Raw genomic sequence first — 17,149 nt, forward strand, 5'->3', positions numbered from 1 at the left:
GATTGGTAACAAGAAAAACATGTCTAAATCCTCCAAAGGTAATAATTTTTCCAAACCTTTTGAATCTACTAATTAAAAGGTATTCAATGTAGGGAGTGTGAAGTTTTTGGACATATTCAATTCGAATATGCCAATACCTTGAAGAGAAATAAGAAGGTCATGGCAGCCACTTGGAGTGACCAGGACTCCGAAAGTAGTGACGAGGAAGAAAATTCTAATATTTCCTTAACTTCTGTTTTTTCTTACTTGCCCCTTTCTGTGCAGGTGAATGAGAACCTTCTCTGTTTAAATAATACCATTTCAACAAATGAGGGTTCAAATGGTGATTTGGATGAGGATTCCTTGAAAGAATCATACAAAAACATGTATGAGCAATGTTTGAAAGTGTGTTCAGATAATCATTTGATGGCAAACAATAACAAAATTCTCAAGATGATAAATGAAGAACTTGACTCCCTTGTTAAAAACTATGAAATTGATATTGTTGCTAAAGATTCTGAAATTAAATGTTTGTCTTATAAAGTTGATCAAATTGTGAGACGATCTCAAAATGCTTAATCCTAGATTTATGGTTTTGGATGATGTTCTACTTGCAGGTCAAAAAGCTTGTGATTTTTCTAGGTTAGGATCAAATGGATCTAAACCTAAAGGAAAAACAATTTTTATTTCTAGAAATCTTCCTGTTGTTTTGACGACTGACCCTTCTGCAGGAATAACTCAGACTCATGTGATCTCATCTTCTCAATCTGTCACAACACATGGGAAACAAACCAGAAATTTCCAAAGTAAAAAAACTGGTCATTTTATCCAATTTGTCATTTGTGTAGAGTGAAAGGTCATATCCGGCCTCAATATTTTACCTTGATGAATTTTCTCCAAAATAATTATTTTAATCATCATGGTAATTTAGAGACAAATGCCCTTGAAGAAAAGGACACCACCTACGAAAGTTTGAGTGAATAAAAATGAATTCAAATGTCTTGCTGCCTTTACCTATCTTAGAACATGTGCTTTTAACTCTTGGTATTTTGATAGTGATTTTTCTTGGCATATGACATGTAACAAAAGCATACTCATTGACTTCAAGACTTTGAAAAATGAGGAAGTCACATTTGGAGATGGTAAGTCTTGTGAGGAACTTGGTAGTGGCAATCTAAATTATGAGGGACTACTAAAGTTGCAAAATGTCATGTTATTCCAATTTTTCATTTTTGTGGAGTGAAAGGTCATATCCGGCCTAAATATTTTACCTTAATGAATTTTCTCCAAATTAATTATTTTAATTGTCATGGTAATTTAGAGACAAATGCCCTTGAAGAAAAGGACACCACCTAAGAAAGTTTGAGTGAATAAAAATGAATTCAAATGTCTTGCCGCCTTTACCTATCTTAGAACATGTACTTTTAACTCTTGGTATTTTGATAGTGATTATTCTAGGCATATGATAGGTAACAAAAGCATACTCATTGACTTCAAGACTTTGAAAAGTGGGGAAGTCACATTTGGAGATGGTAAGTCTTGTGAGGTACTTGGTAGTGACACTCTAAATTTTGAGGGACTACTAAAGTTGCAAAATGTTCTTTTGGTTGATGAACTTAAAACTCATTTAGTTAGTATAAGTCAAATTTGTGACCAAGACTTGTTTGTAAATTTTTCTCATGATAATTATTTTGTGCTTGACCAAGATGGAAATTGTGTGTTGAAGGGTTATAAATATGTTGATAATTGTTACACGTTATCTCAATCACCCACTTGTCACACAAACACAAGGAGTGATACTAATTTGTGTCATGAAAAACATTGTCATGTTGATTCTGAAAATTTGAGAAATATTGACAGTGTGGGTCCTATTCATGGAGTGCCAAAATTGGGTAAACATTCTTCTTGTAAGTGTGAACCATGTCAATAGGGAAAACATTTGAAAATTTCTCATAAAAAATATTTTTGTGTTGATGGTGTGCTCGATGCACATGGGAACTTGTTGAAAATAAAACTTTGATCTCAATGCCAAAATATGTTGAGATTGTCAAACAAATTGCAGATATTTTCACAAAATCCCTATATGCGGTCAAGTTTGATTCCCTCATGAAATCATTGGAGGTTTATACTAATTAATTTTTTTTTATTGTTTTTGCCATATCCGTAACATTGGGTTGCTCAAAAATTGTCTTGTTCTTGTCCAAATTGAGAAAATTGTAAACATTAATTTTTAACATTATTTTACTACTTGTTTAGTTTTTCTAGTTAATATATCATGCTTAGTGGTCTCGAAAAATAGGTAGGTATATCCATTTAATATATTTGTGAATCAATATGCGTGTGTGGTGTGTGAGTATATAACATTTTTTATCTTGTCTTAGGCTCCGTACTAAGAATAGAGCTACCTGCATTGGTGTGTGAAAGTCATCAATGAGTAAGTTGAAACAATGTAACTAAAATTATGTTGAAGATACTCTACCGTGTGAAAAGGGCTACCATTGGTGTAGTGTGAAAGCGTTTGAGTTGGGTACTTCATGCAACTTGCGAAAAAGGCTAAAATTTGCCACCAAAGGGCAATGTCCCGTGCTTTCACGTGCACACACAAATGCTTGAGACTGAATTTAGTGGTAAAACAAATATCTTAAAACTCATATACACCATTTGATTTACTTTAAATATTTCATGGGATAGGACTAACTATTTTTCTTGAGACAAATAAGAGAATGGTATGTTAAATAAATTTACTAAAAGTTATAGTAAAATTTTGTTAAAATGTACTAATGTTTGGTTCTTTCTCAATGGACAGGTCATGAAAGATTTTGGGCAAAAAGGTATATTTTGACATTTTTTTTATATTTATATTGATACCTTTGTGTTATTATAAAAAATTTAAAAAAATAAAAACTAAAAGTGGTTGATCGTTTGTGGGAATAGTGGAAGTATTGACAATTTATTTTGTGCATTGAATATCATATTCTTAGACAAGAAAAAGTTTTCATTTTCCCATTTTTTGTGTGTTGTTTTGGTCGTTACCCATTGTTTTTTCTTCCACTTCGTTTTCTCTTCTTCTTCTTCTTGTTTTTTTGTTTCATTTTTCATCTAACATGTGTGTAAGCAACCATGGTGATGAACTATGATGGAAGTGTGTTTGGCCCTTGATGGTGTTCCTTTGGCTCTTTTGATAGACAAAAAGGGGGAGTACAAAAAGTTTCATGTTCTTGTGCTAATTGATCGAGTTTGGAACATGTTGTTTATTTTGTGCCCTATTTTTTTGTTATATCTTGTGCAGGGGGTTTTGAGTAAATTCTATGCTTCAACTAATGTGTGCTTTGCACATACTTTTGAGTGAGCATAAAATAAGAATTTTTTGTCTAAAAAGATGCCAAAGGAGGAGATTGTAAAACCCTAAATTGGATATCTTAAATAGACAATATATTTTATAACTAAAAAGCATTTTTTGACAAGTTTGAAGCAGTTGTCCCGACATGTTTATGATCTATCGCGACAACTTGTTTTTTCCAGATTTGTTTTCTTAAGTATAAATTCTCTAGAAATCATCATATCTGTTTATGGAAATTTTGTTGGGAAAACTTATACAGGATCTTTATTTATTTTCATGTAGATCTAATATTAAACAAATTAATATGAGATAACCTAGAACATATTTCTAAAATTGAATTCAAAGAGAAATAATGTAACACACTGGATAGCCAAGACCGTTACACTGTGTGTTTATAAAAGTGCTAGACTTGCTAATCAAGTCATTTAATTAAAAACGTGTTATTGAAACTATAATGGAACTAGGGTTAAAATATTTTGGTCTCAAAAATCGCATTTCTTATAAATAACATTTTCTGTTTAAACGGGATCCCAAAAATAATAAGGTTAAAACCATTTACAAAGATTCAAGATTTAAATACAGTAGCCATTATAAGGAAAAACAGACTGTTAGGCATTCCTTGTCTTGATCCACTCCTCGGCCATGGCGACCGAACAGCTAACTATGTACATTCAGCGCCGCACCTCTCCATCTCAGGATTGGTCCAACTTTCCTTTGCCTTTACCTGCACCACGTAGCACCCGTGAGCCAAGGCCCGGCAAGAAAACACAATAACAGAGCATAAACAATCAATAGACAATCCAATATCTCATATCACGTAAACATGTTCTCAGCAGTTTAAGCATTTATGATAACCAAGTATTCAGCATACCAAACATATCATCTCATATCAATAATCAATTCACAAATGATAACTAGGGCTAGCGCCCTTAGGCCTCACCCTCTGTTTATCCCACTGACTCCGACCCGCTTAAACCGAGCTCAGTGAATATTAAGCTGTCCACGGCTACCAGTGGCCAAGCCGCGCCCTGTGTGCAAATATTGTATACGGCACCCTTAGGCCGTTTATCACATGTCACATGGAATAATACCATCATTGAAATTATACAAATATCTGGAGCACTTAGTCCCATCACAAACATATAACCGGGTGCAGTTTTCTTACCTTTAAACTCGCTAGCTTCGTTCACTTTGATCCCTGAGCACGATCCCTCTTGAGCCTTAGCGCACACCTAGTCACAACCATAGGTCAGAATCATCACCAAACCTCAAGTCCAAAACCTAACCTCGAGACCAATCCCGAGTCCTTGGGAAGTCCCAATTCCATCAAACGGGGTGGTGGAATCGAACCCCAAACCCCCGGGCAAAAACCCTTGAAAATAACCCAAAAACCCTTTTCTGGAAACAGGGTAGCGCTACAGCGCTCTTTGGAGGGCGCTACCGCACTACAAACATAACCAAAAACACCCCCAGAATACTTGGCCTAGCGCTACAACGCCCAAAGGCTAGTGATGTAGCGCTAGTCACAGAACCAGCAACCCTGCATTTTTCCTTCCTGCGATTTTCCCGAGCCAAACCTTACCAAAACTTTTCCAATCTTCAACCAAACCTAAAAACAAGCTTATCAACATGCTCCACTCATCCCAAGCATCCCAAATACACATAACCCAATCCCATGCATCCCTAAACATAGAATTCACCATAGTTGAACCTAAACTCAGAAACTCAGCAAAAACCATAGAAATCTCAAAGCTTGAAACTAAAGCTCCTTACCTCTGATGAATGAGATTAGCTTAGGTTATCTCCCACTCTTGCTTATCCTTCATCTCTTCAAATCCCCAGCTTCAACTCCCTAAAATTCCCACAGAACCTTGCTTAGAAAACTAGCTCAACACCAACACCAAACACTGAAGAAAACCTCAGAGTCTTACCTCAAGTGGATGAATTGCTCTGCCAATTCCTCAAGCTAAAATAGGGATCCTAGCCTCTAGCTCTTGCTCAAACTCCTCCTGGGCTTCTGCTCCAAAAGACCTCAAGAGCTGATGGAGAAAAGCCTAAACCGACCTTTCCTTTCCTTCTCTTCTCTTCTTTCCTTTCCTTTATTTTTTTTTCTTTCTTCAGACTTCTATTTCTTTCTACAAGTTCCACTAAACATAAAGCCTTAGTTATGCCTATCTTTTATAAGCCCAAATGACCACAATACCCTCCCCTTTAATTCTAACTCCTTTAATCCACCTAGGGGTATTTTGGTCATTTCACCCAATTCCCGCTAATTCCTCGAGTGTCTCTATTATTTTCCGCTTACTTCTCGATACCTAATTAATCACCAATTATATTCCTCAATATAAAATTAGACCCCAATATATTCTCCAAATTCCCATCTATACCCCCAGGCTCGCCCCGAGTCGGGTATAAATCCCCGCCGTGACTTTTTCGCTAATCCGCTCACTAGGATCGTCTCAAATCACAGATCACAAATATATCCACATAATAATGTGGTCTCAACAGTTATCACACACACACACATATATATATATACAATTATGCCCTCAACGGGTCAAATTACAATTATGCAATTTCTAACCAAATCAGAGCCTACATGCATACTAATAAACATAGTCATGCATCTCAGATATGCTAATAGTCATATAGCATACTTTTAATCATTAAATCACATATATTCCAATTATGCCCTCCCGGCACACTAATCAAGGCCCTTAAGCCTCATTTGTAAATTTGGGTCGTTACAAATAATGATCAGAATACTTACATTATACGCAGCGGAGTGAATGAGTCCTTCCTTCAGTTTCTCTAACCCTTGTATCCAGTCTGTCGCAGAGTATTACCAAGAAACTGAACTGATCTTCAATTTTCTACAAAGTCTTCAAAAGTATCCTTAGAATCACCCAGACTAGAGTGGGCAATTCTCAACACAAGAGATAGATACAGAGAGAAGAAGATAAAAGAACAATGAGGCTTAGAAAATGACTTATGTTTAGAGAGAATCTAAAACCTATCAGAAAATCAGTGTCTGTCATCTGATTTCAACTCTCACCTAACATTCCTTTTATAGACTCATTTAGGTAATTTATTTAATTAAAAAATCTATAAAATAATAGTCAATTAACAGCCCTGGGTTGAAATTATCATAGGCTTTAGGGTCGTGAAATTTCTCATTTGATTATATGCCCATTGGACTTAAAATCAATGCTGGTATTATTTTCTATTGATTTAATTAATTAAATAATTATTTAAATAATTTATCAAATTAATTATTTATAATTTGAACCTTGATTTAAACTTATTTATTAATTTGGATATCAATTTATCTTAATTAATAAATCTGCCATAATTTCTCTTTTCTTCTCTAAATAACATAACTTTGTGAAACTATCCAAAATTGACCTGGTCAACTTTGATAATTCTAATTGATAATTAAATCAATTAATTGAGACTATCTAGATGATTTTATCCAAGGTACAGTGGGGACCATGGGCCTATGAAATCAAACTCCAATAAGTTATCATAAATCTAACAAATAAATTTACTAACTTATTAATTCCTTGTGACTCCACTAAAGACTCAGAATTGCACTCTTGAATTCATAGAATGCTCTATAACAAATATAGATACGCTATTAATTATCCATTGTTACAACCATAATTGTCACTCAATCCTCTATAGACGGTCTACAATGAGATTGGACTAAAATATCGTTTTACCCTTCATTGTATTTTATCCTTAAAACACTTAGTTCCTTGTAAATGGTATTTCAGTAAACTAATTTAATTACTGAAATGAGATCTCTATCATTTAGCACCTTGAACCAAACTAAAAGGAAACCATCGTTTCACTTCTTCATCAGAAGCTATAGATGTTCATATCTATGATTAACACTCCCACTAAATTATACTACCGAGTTCCCAAGATGTAAGTATGGGCTAGTCCATAGGGTAAGCTGGTAACGAACACGTCAAAGAACTCAAATAATACAATCAGTTAGAATAATAACCACTCAGAATTAAGATTGAATTGACCTATGGTTAACTATATGATATGACTAGAATTGATAATAATGGTTTGTTTACTTATCCTATCAACTGTCAATATCGGTCCTGTCCGATGTAACAAATACATCCAATCTTTATCTACTTTGCTAATGTTCTGGAAAGAACATAACACTACAATGTGTAAGTGATCATATCGTAGATTGACAAGTCAGTGTAAATCTTGTGCAATGACTAATCTTAGGACTAACTTATTTTGAACATATAATCATATTTATATTCCACTGTGATTACGTCACTATAAATACGATTAGTTATATGCTCAAAATTTAATAGAAGTTTATATCAAACAAATAATCATGAAAATAAAACATGTGAGAAAAGTGATTGACCAAGTCAAAAAATGATTTCTATTATTTTATGGATAATAAATGAGATTACAAAGAAATTTAGTTTTAATTAGGGCATAAAACCCTAACAACTTTTTACTTGAAATTTCGTCCATATAAGTGGATATTCATTGAGAAAATATTATTTTATTTATAAGAATATTTTTCTTTAAATAAAATATACTTTTCATTTTTTAGAATTTGAGACTTTGTAAATTTATTAAATAATATTTTGTGATATTTTTTATTGACAAAATTCGTGGTAATGGCTGGATGTGAAAAGAACGATTCAAAAAAAGTAGTTTCCTTTTTTTGGAAAAGGAAACTTTGTATAATAAAGAAATTATTTCAACTTTCTTCATTTAATAAATATTTTATGATATTCTAATCATTTACTACAGATCATGGGCTAAACTAGGAAATGATTAGAAATTCAATTGATCAAAAAAATTGTTGGAATGTGTTGACTCCATTTTTCGTCAACTTGAAAACATAAGAGCATGGATTCAAGAATAGAGATATAATAAAATAAATAACACCATATTTTATAGTGGTTCAGCCCCAAAAAGATGACCTACGTCCACTTAGTCACTTTATTAATATTTAAGCTTGAAGAACCATAGTTTCTGATGAACTTGCGTCGTTGGTTATTCTATAGTCCTCCTTCACTTTTACATTACATAATGACTATTTATACAAGAATGGGGATTTGGCATTATGAATTGCCTCCTCTATTTCTATCACATCTCCTCTTATTTATATTGAGGAGTTTAGGGTTACAATTAGATCATGGGCCTAAGTTATTGGGCTTGGCCCGCAAATAATACATTACAACACAAATACAGTTATATTTTGATAAATGATGATTATGTATTCTTATGCCAATTCTCTGTTAGCACAAATGTTGTGTGTTGAACGAACATGATCCTCCTGTTAGCGTGTAACAGTTTGCCTTGTGCGAACAGAGGAAAAATAGCTTGCCTTGTGTGAACAGAGGTTGAAGAATGTGGTTACGTGACCAAATCCCTTTTGTTAGCGCTTGGTAGTTTACTTTGTGCTTCGTGAGAACAGGAACTCATTTGTGCTTCGCAAGAACATGAACTATTTTGTGCTTTGCAAGAACAAGAACTATTTTGTGCTTTGTGAGAACAGGAAGGCTATGTGTTATGTTCATCATCCCTTTATAATTGCTATTTTTTGAAATGTCATAAATGCCCAAAAATGGGTATAACATATGCCCCCCAAGTCAATTTTTGTGCTTTGCACAATTCTGACTTAGTTATGTGAACAATGTCCCCATTCTTTTTTTGTTATACATTTTAATAAAATAACATTTTTTTTAAACCTGAAATGAACAGTTCTCTAATCGTTCCATAGGCATTTTCCTTGATAGCAACCTTTCGGGCTTGTTTACTCTTGTATTCCTCAAATAAGTTATAGGCCTATTATTTTTGCAAGAGTTTTGGGCCCAAGCTTTGAAAAACTAAAGCCCAACAACTTATTGTTGTTCACTTAGAAGCTTAGCAAGCTGCCCTTGCCGTCGAACCCCTTTGTTCTGAGAAGAGCTCGACGCTGTGGGAGGAAAGACTGTTGTATCTTGCCGAAGTGAAGCCCATTTCGCTGTAGTTACGTGGTGATTCCGAGAAGTTTTCGCTACCATTGCTTTCTTCTTCCAGCATTATTGGGTAAACACTGTATGCAGTCGAATTTGAACATATTTGTAGATGCTTAGCTTGAAGCTTTATATTTTTTGGACCATAGGTTTAGACTGCCCATAGGTACTATAATTTTTTGGGATCCAAATTCGTCAACATCCTCCTTGTTTGCAGCCAAAGGTTATCATCTTTGTTTAGTCCCCAATAGTCTTTGTTGTTCTGCTAAACTTTGAGCTATTAGCTTCATATAAACATGCACAAATGAACATGTTTGTTCATTTGAATATAGTCTCAGGCGAACAGAAAAATAACACCCTCCAAATAAATGAACATGTACCTCTACTTGTCACAACCTTAGACAACTATACTAACACAAGTATATACACACAGTGAAAAGATATTATACCCATCATTCTTATAGGTACACAAGCACACGAACAGGTCTTCTAATGTAGGTACTCAAGCATGCGAACAAGTCTTCTATATCTGTATGGAATTCCCTGAGTTTCTCCTCTTGTATATTAATTTCATGAATGCGAACAGACCTTGTGACATAGGCACTTAAACGAACAATTACTCTCTGCTCATTCATTTACACAATTGTGTTCCATGCTTGTGTTCATTTAACCTTTGTTTCATCCTTTGCATTCCATTTGGACATGTGGGTGTATACGAACAATTATTAATGTGTTCATTTCTTCCAAAGGCAAATGAATGACTTGCTTGCCCGGTTGACTATTGTGCATTTTTATTACCTTCCAAATGAATCAAACGAATAAACTCTCTAAAAAAACTTGAGTGAACATAATTTCTGAGTTGATTCCCCCATGTTTGTTGTCTTGTATGAGAATTCCACTGATAGAGTAGAGGTTCAAATTTTTTTTTTGTATGATAGTATAGGTGAATAAAGCATTTTGTCTCTACCCGTGTTCACTTAGCTTCAATTTCATAGAGTCTTTTGATATAAGCACACACACACGAACAATTAATTTCTAATACAAGCGAACACGACTCTTATTATTGAGTTGTTCGTTTCTTTAAGGAATGTGTTTATTGACATTGTATCTGGAAATGTTGATTATCCTCTGAATGTAGCTACGTGCAAATAGGTATCTATCGTACTCACCACTAGCGAACAAGATTTCTTTGTTAGTTTCATACTAGCAAGCAAACATATATCCTATCATTTCTTAGTCATAGGCTTCCAAACAAACAAATATGACCCTTTGTCATTGTCCTGAGCCCGTAGATGTAACTTTGTTCTCTCTGTTCATTTTATTGCGCAAGAATAGAACTAAGAAGCTGACTTATCATAAGTGAGTTAAGCTTGTTTGCCTCTTATGGTAATTTCCCTGTTCGTCCAAGGTGAAAACACAAAAAATGAACAGGTGTGAATTCTCGCCTAAAATACGCTAGTTTGCAAGAGTAAACACTTTTCTAGCTTTTGGGCAATCATAGTGTCACGAACCAATATCCCAAATACGAACAGAAGCTTGATTAGGTCGCTCTATGTTTCAGTATTAAATCATTTTCTGGTTATGTTCGCCCTACTAGTACACATATGGGAGAACAGGCCACATAATATGTATGCTAACAGAACCTAACTCTTTTCTTATTTTTCTTAGGTATCTGGTTCATTCAATCAGTGAGGTGTCTAAATTCTTTCACGATCCAAGTAGGCCTCATTTTCTAAAGTGTATAGGGACTTGTTCATCCCTATTTACTTCCAACATGTGACCACGTCCATGCCTCCCAAGAAATCTAGAGCGTTAAGGAAGAGGAAAAAGGTCGACTATACCAAAAAAGAGCTTGGACAAATCTTTAGCTCGGATGGTTTTGTAACACCAAGATCCACTTTTTCTACAAGTTACATGTCCCATTTAATAGATAAGTATGGACTTATTGGCGAACTCAGACTTAGAGTCCTTGTTAATGATGAGCGAGCATGCTCCCCACCAGACGGATATATTACTTGGAGTCCCATGCAATGCCAAGCAGTTGCCTTCCTTCCACTTCATCCGTACTTTGTGGAAATATGTGACTATTTTGGAATAGCCCCATTCCCACTGATGCCAAACAGTTAATGATTATTGGTAGTGCTGCATATTTTTATAGAATGTTAGATTGCCCCCCTGATGCTTTGAAGGTTCACTACTTGTTCAATATCAAGTCCAGTCGTCTATCAGGTTATGAAGGATTCTACCACTTGTGTAGCTATTTTGGTGGAGAAGTCCTCAGGAGTGGGGTTTCCAACCCTGTTCGCTACTTTAGTCAATATTTTTTTACCAATGTCATCCAGTCTGAGCATAGGTCATGCCATGATATTGGTAAGTGTTTGGTTGTTTCCCTTTGTCATTTTGTAACTCCCTACTACTCAGGGATCGTTACAGTGTGCATTTTAAATAGTGCTAAACTCGCTAACCGAGCCATTTGGCCATAATCGTGTAACTAAGTGTGATTACGGTTTAGGGTTAAAAAATTTGGTTAAAATACAAAGTTTCACTAAAACGTTTACTATATACATTGTGATCCCAAAAATATACTTTAAAGGTAAATTACAATAAAACATTTACAACCAGCCGACCTAAGCGGAAAAATAGGGTTTAACCCTAGTTCCTCTTTAAACCCTCAGTCGTGGTGGTCGAGCAGCCACATATGTACACATCGACACCTAAGCTCTCCAACTCAAGGATGGTCCAACTTTCTTTTTCCTTTACCTGGACCACATATCACCCATGAGCCGATGCTCAGCAAGAAAACTCAATATACTCATGAACTGGTAATAACATGTTATTGAATCATAATAGACATGCCTAGCAATAATAGCCCTATTCATGCATGCAAATAAGTCTAAATAATGATTGTGGAACCTGGCCTTTGTATAGCTAACATATGGGCCCTACCCTTTGTATAGATGACTTATGGGCCCTGCCCTTTATATAGATGACTATCAAGTCATAATGAGAATAGATATGTAACGCCCTGGATAGCCAAGACTGTTACACTGTGTGTTTATAAAGTGCCACACTTGCTAATCAAGTCTTTTAATTAAAATCGTGTCATAGAAACTATAAAGGAACTAGGGTTAAAAGTGTTTTGGTCTCAAAAGCCACATTTTCATTAGGAAGCATCATCTATTTACACGGGATCCCAAAAATATTAAGTTTAAAGATTGTTTACAAAAGACACAAGGTTTATATACAATAACAAGCCATGTAAGGCAAAACAGACAGTTAGGCAATCCCTGTCCTGAACCACTCCTCGACCATGGTGATCGAACAGCTGGCTATGTACATTGCACCCCGAAGCTCTCCATCTCAGGCTTGGTCCAACCTTCCTTTGCCTTTACCTACACCACGTAGCACCCGTGAGCCAAGGCCCAGCAAGAAAACACAACAACAGAGCATAAGCAATCAACAGACAAATCAACATCCCGTATTGCATCACATAATCTCAACCATATAATCATTCAGTATAATCAAGTATTCAACATGCTAAACATATCAACTCATATCATATAACACTGTACAAATGATAACTAGGGCTAGCGCTCTCAAGCTACTCCCTCCGTTATCGCACTGACTCCGGTCCGCTTAAACCGAGTTCAGTGAATATTAAGCTGTCCTCGGCTACCAGTGGCCAAGCCGCGCCCTATGCGCAAATATAATGTACGACACTCTTAGGCCGCTTTTACATGTCCCATGGCATAATACCATCATTGACACGATACAAGTATCGGGAGCACTTAGTCCCATCACAAACATATAACCAGGTGCAGTTTTCTTACCTTTCAATTCACTAGCTTTGATCCCTTGACTCCTTTAGCACGATCCCCCTCGAGCCCTAGCGCTCACCTAAACACAATCATGGGCCAAAGTCATCATCGATCCTCAAGTTCAAAACCTAGCCTCAGGGCCAACCCCGAGCCCCCGGGAAGTCCTAGTTCCACCAAACAAGGTGGTGGAATCAAACCCCAAACCCTAGGTCAAAAACCCTTGCAAACAACCCTAAAATCCCCTTCAGAAAGCAAGGTAGCGCTACAGCGCTCATGGGAGGGCGCTACAACGCTAAAAATAGAAGCAAAACCCCATCAGCAAGCTTGGCCTAGCGCTACAGCACCCAAAGGCTAGCACTGTAGCGCTAGTCACAGACAGATACCACCCCCAGTTCTCCTTCTTGCGATTTCCTCGAACCAACCTCAACCAAAACTCTTCCAACTCTTACCCAACCTCAAAATCAACCTTATAACCATGCTCCACTCATCCCAAGCACCCCAGATACCTAGAACTCAAGCACATGCATCCCCAAACTCAAAATTCACCATAGCCACTCCTAAACACTAAAACTCAGCAGAAACCAGTTGAACAACAAAGTTAGAGTTTAGACTTTATACCTTTGAAGGGATTTCGACCACAAGTTGCCTCTAGACTTCCTTGACTTGCTCCTCCTCAGCCTTAGGCCTGAATTTCCTAAAGTTTCCATCCAATTCAACTTAAACACCATAGCTCAAAAACCAGAAACAGAAACTGAAGAACTCTAAAGTCTTACCTCAAGTGTTAGTGAATCCTTGCTAAACCTCTGCCAATTCCCCAAACTTAGCTTAAAATCCTTGATGCTTATTCTATCACAGCTCTCCTCTGAGCTTTGCTCCAGAAATCCTCAAGAAATTGATGAAGGAAATATAAACCGACCTAGAAAACTCTCTCTGTTTTTCTCCCTTTCTTTTTCCTTCCTTTTTCTTATTTTCTCTCTTTCAGACTTCTACACTTCTCTACACTTCCCACTAACATAAAGTCTCAGTAATTCCATCCTTAAAAATCCAAATGACCCTAATGCCCTCCCCTTTATTCCTAACCCTTTAATCCATTTAAGGGCATTCTAGTCATTTTACCCAATTCACGCTAACTCCTCGAGTGTCTCTAACATTTCTCGCTTAATTCCCGATACCTAATTAATCACTAATAATATTCCTCAATGTGAAGATAGACCCCAGTATATTCGCTAAATTCCCTTTTATACCCCTAAGCTCACCCCGAGCCAGGTATAAATCCCCGCCATGACTTTTTCGCTACTTTGCTCACTAGGATCGTCTCGAGTCACGAATCACAGATATATTCACATAATAATGTGGTCTCGACAATTATCACATATATCTGAGCAGTCATGCCCATAATGGCCAAAATTACGATTATGCCCTTCTAACCTAATCAGGGCCTACATGCATACTAATACACATATTCATGCATCTCAAATATTCAAATAATCATTTAACATGCTTTAAATCATAATCATACATCTTAATCATTAAAACCACAGATAATTCCCATTATGCCCTCCAGGCACACTAATCAAGGCCCTTAAGCCTTATTAGCAAATTTGGGTCGTCACAAGATAGCTAATGTGTCCATCTAAAATAAGTGACAATTAATGTAATGCCCCAAATTACCTAATAAGGTTTAAGACCTTGATTAGGAGGCTGGGAGGGCCATAATTGATTTATTGTGTTATTAAATGATTATATGCATGCTTAGGTGTATTAAATGTGCATGTGAACCCATTTCTGAGTAATTGGGTGATTTTCATATTTTGGCCATTTCGGGCATATTTGGCATATATGGGATATGTGTGTGGTGCTTTACTATTATTTGGTTATGGCAGGGTTACTCAGCACGAGACGATCCTAGGAGGTAAGCTAGTAAGAAAGTCACAACGGGATTTATTCTTGACTTGGAGTGAGTCAAGGGGTATTTAGAGCATTATCGGGTTATTGGGTAATAGGAATTAATATTTGGTGATAAATTGGGAGTTAGTAAGATCAGGGGGAAATTCTGGAGGTTTTGACTATTTTGTCCCCGGTAGTGTTTTCGGGACCCCGAGCGTTAGGATTTGGTTGAGGCTACTTAAGCTTGAAGTAACCTTTTAAAAGAATAAAAGAACATTATGTACGTTCTCTCTCTCTCGCTCTCAAAGTTCCATTTTTGTCTCCCGGTCGCATTTTCGAAGATAACTTGAGTTCTAGGACTCAGAATCAAGCGAGGATCGAGGATAGCGATCCTAGGAAAGATTAGAAGCTTATTAGCCAGAGGATTTAGTTGGAAACAACTCAATTGGAGGTAATTCAAGTTTTAAGTTTTTAAAGTTTTTAAGCTCGAATTGGACTTTGTGTTTTGATGAGTTTTTGATTGAATTGAAGCGTGGGTTTTATGGGTTTTGGATCATGGGGAAGTTTGGGAACTTCGATTTTTAAGTTTAAAGATGTTTGGATATATTTTTGGAAGGTTTTAAAAGGTTAAAATCAGGTTTATGGCTGGTTTTGGGTGGGGGGCTGCGGCCCTAGCTCGAAGAAGTAGGTGGAGGCATTTTGGCCTTGCTGGGCGCCGCGGCCCTGTGTGAGGGGAGCCGTGGCCCTTGCTCCTGGGATGGCTGGGGGCCGCGGCTCAAGGTGCTGGGGCCACGACTCAGGTTGGGTGTTGAGTCCGTTTGAGTGTTTTGACGTCGGGAACATGGTTTTAGGCCTCGGAATCATTCCTACTACCCAGATTGGTGGGGTTTAATGTCTTAGAGGCTAGGTCTTGGTTCCGGGATTGGTTATAGAACTTGAACTCATTGGATCACCATTTGTGGTTGTGACTAGGTTATCACTAGAGGCATGGAATCGGGGTCGTGCTTGTGGCTCGTTTATTGGTAACCTGTGCTTGGACCAAAGGTAAGAAAACTGCACTCTGTATATATGTGACATGCATGGTTATTCTTGATGCATGTTGGATGTCTAAATGTGATGCATGTGATTAAGGCATGCTGTGAATATTGGATATGAGATTGTTCAGAGCTTGAGCCTCTTTGTTCATGCATGATCCTAATTGTGCTAGCAACTGTTAAGTAAGCATGTTGAATGCCCTGTATTCGGATATTTGACATATGATATATGTTTGGTAGCATTTCTTACTTGTGTATGGCACTGACTAGTCAGGGTCGACATTGGTCGCGTATTACGGACCTAAGAGCCGAGAACGGCATAAAGCGTCATGAACGGAAGGCCGATAAAAGATTAGATCTAATCGATATCAGCGTTGAATGACTCTAGGGCATTAATGTTGGACCGACCCTAAGGTCGATGAAACTTATAAGTGCTTGACTAGTCTAAGACTAGTTACTCAGAGCCAGGGCCTAAGGCCTAGGTGACTGCTTGTCATATGGCTAGGGAGCGGAATCCCATGGTTATGACTCTATGGTCATGAGGTAGGTTATGTTGGTGACTAGTCACCATGCACCTATCTTGTTTAAGCTAGTGAAATGATCACTTATTTATAAGCCCCAGTGACTCTATCATCACATGACTATTGGGAACGAAACCCACCTTGGTGACTTGTACAACTGTCACTCTTCTACTCAGGGCTATAAGCCCAGTATGGTTACCGGAACCACCAGTGTTATCACTTATCTGATTGAGATTGACTTAATAGTCATCCATGCAGGAGGGCAGGATTCTCTATCCTGGATACCCATCATTTCGTGAATCTGTTTTCCTGCTTGAATAAGGCTATATTTGCTAGGCGTGTGCCTTATGATTTGATGTCATTATATGACTGTTCATGAGAATGTTGAGTTTTCTTGCTGGGCCTCGGCTCACGGGTGCTATGTGGTGCAGGTAAAGGCAAAAGAAAGTTGGACCAACCTTGAGTTGGAGAGCTTAGGTGATGATGTGTACATATGTAGCTGCTCGACCATCACAGCCAAGGTTTGAAGAGGAATTAGGGTTAAACCTTGTTTTGCTGCTTA

This window comes from Humulus lupulus, chromosome 9, assembly GCF_963169125.1.
Source record: "Humulus lupulus chromosome 9, drHumLupu1.1, whole genome shotgun sequence".
Lineage (NCBI taxonomy): Eukaryota > Viridiplantae > Streptophyta > Magnoliopsida > Rosales > Cannabaceae > Humulus > Humulus lupulus.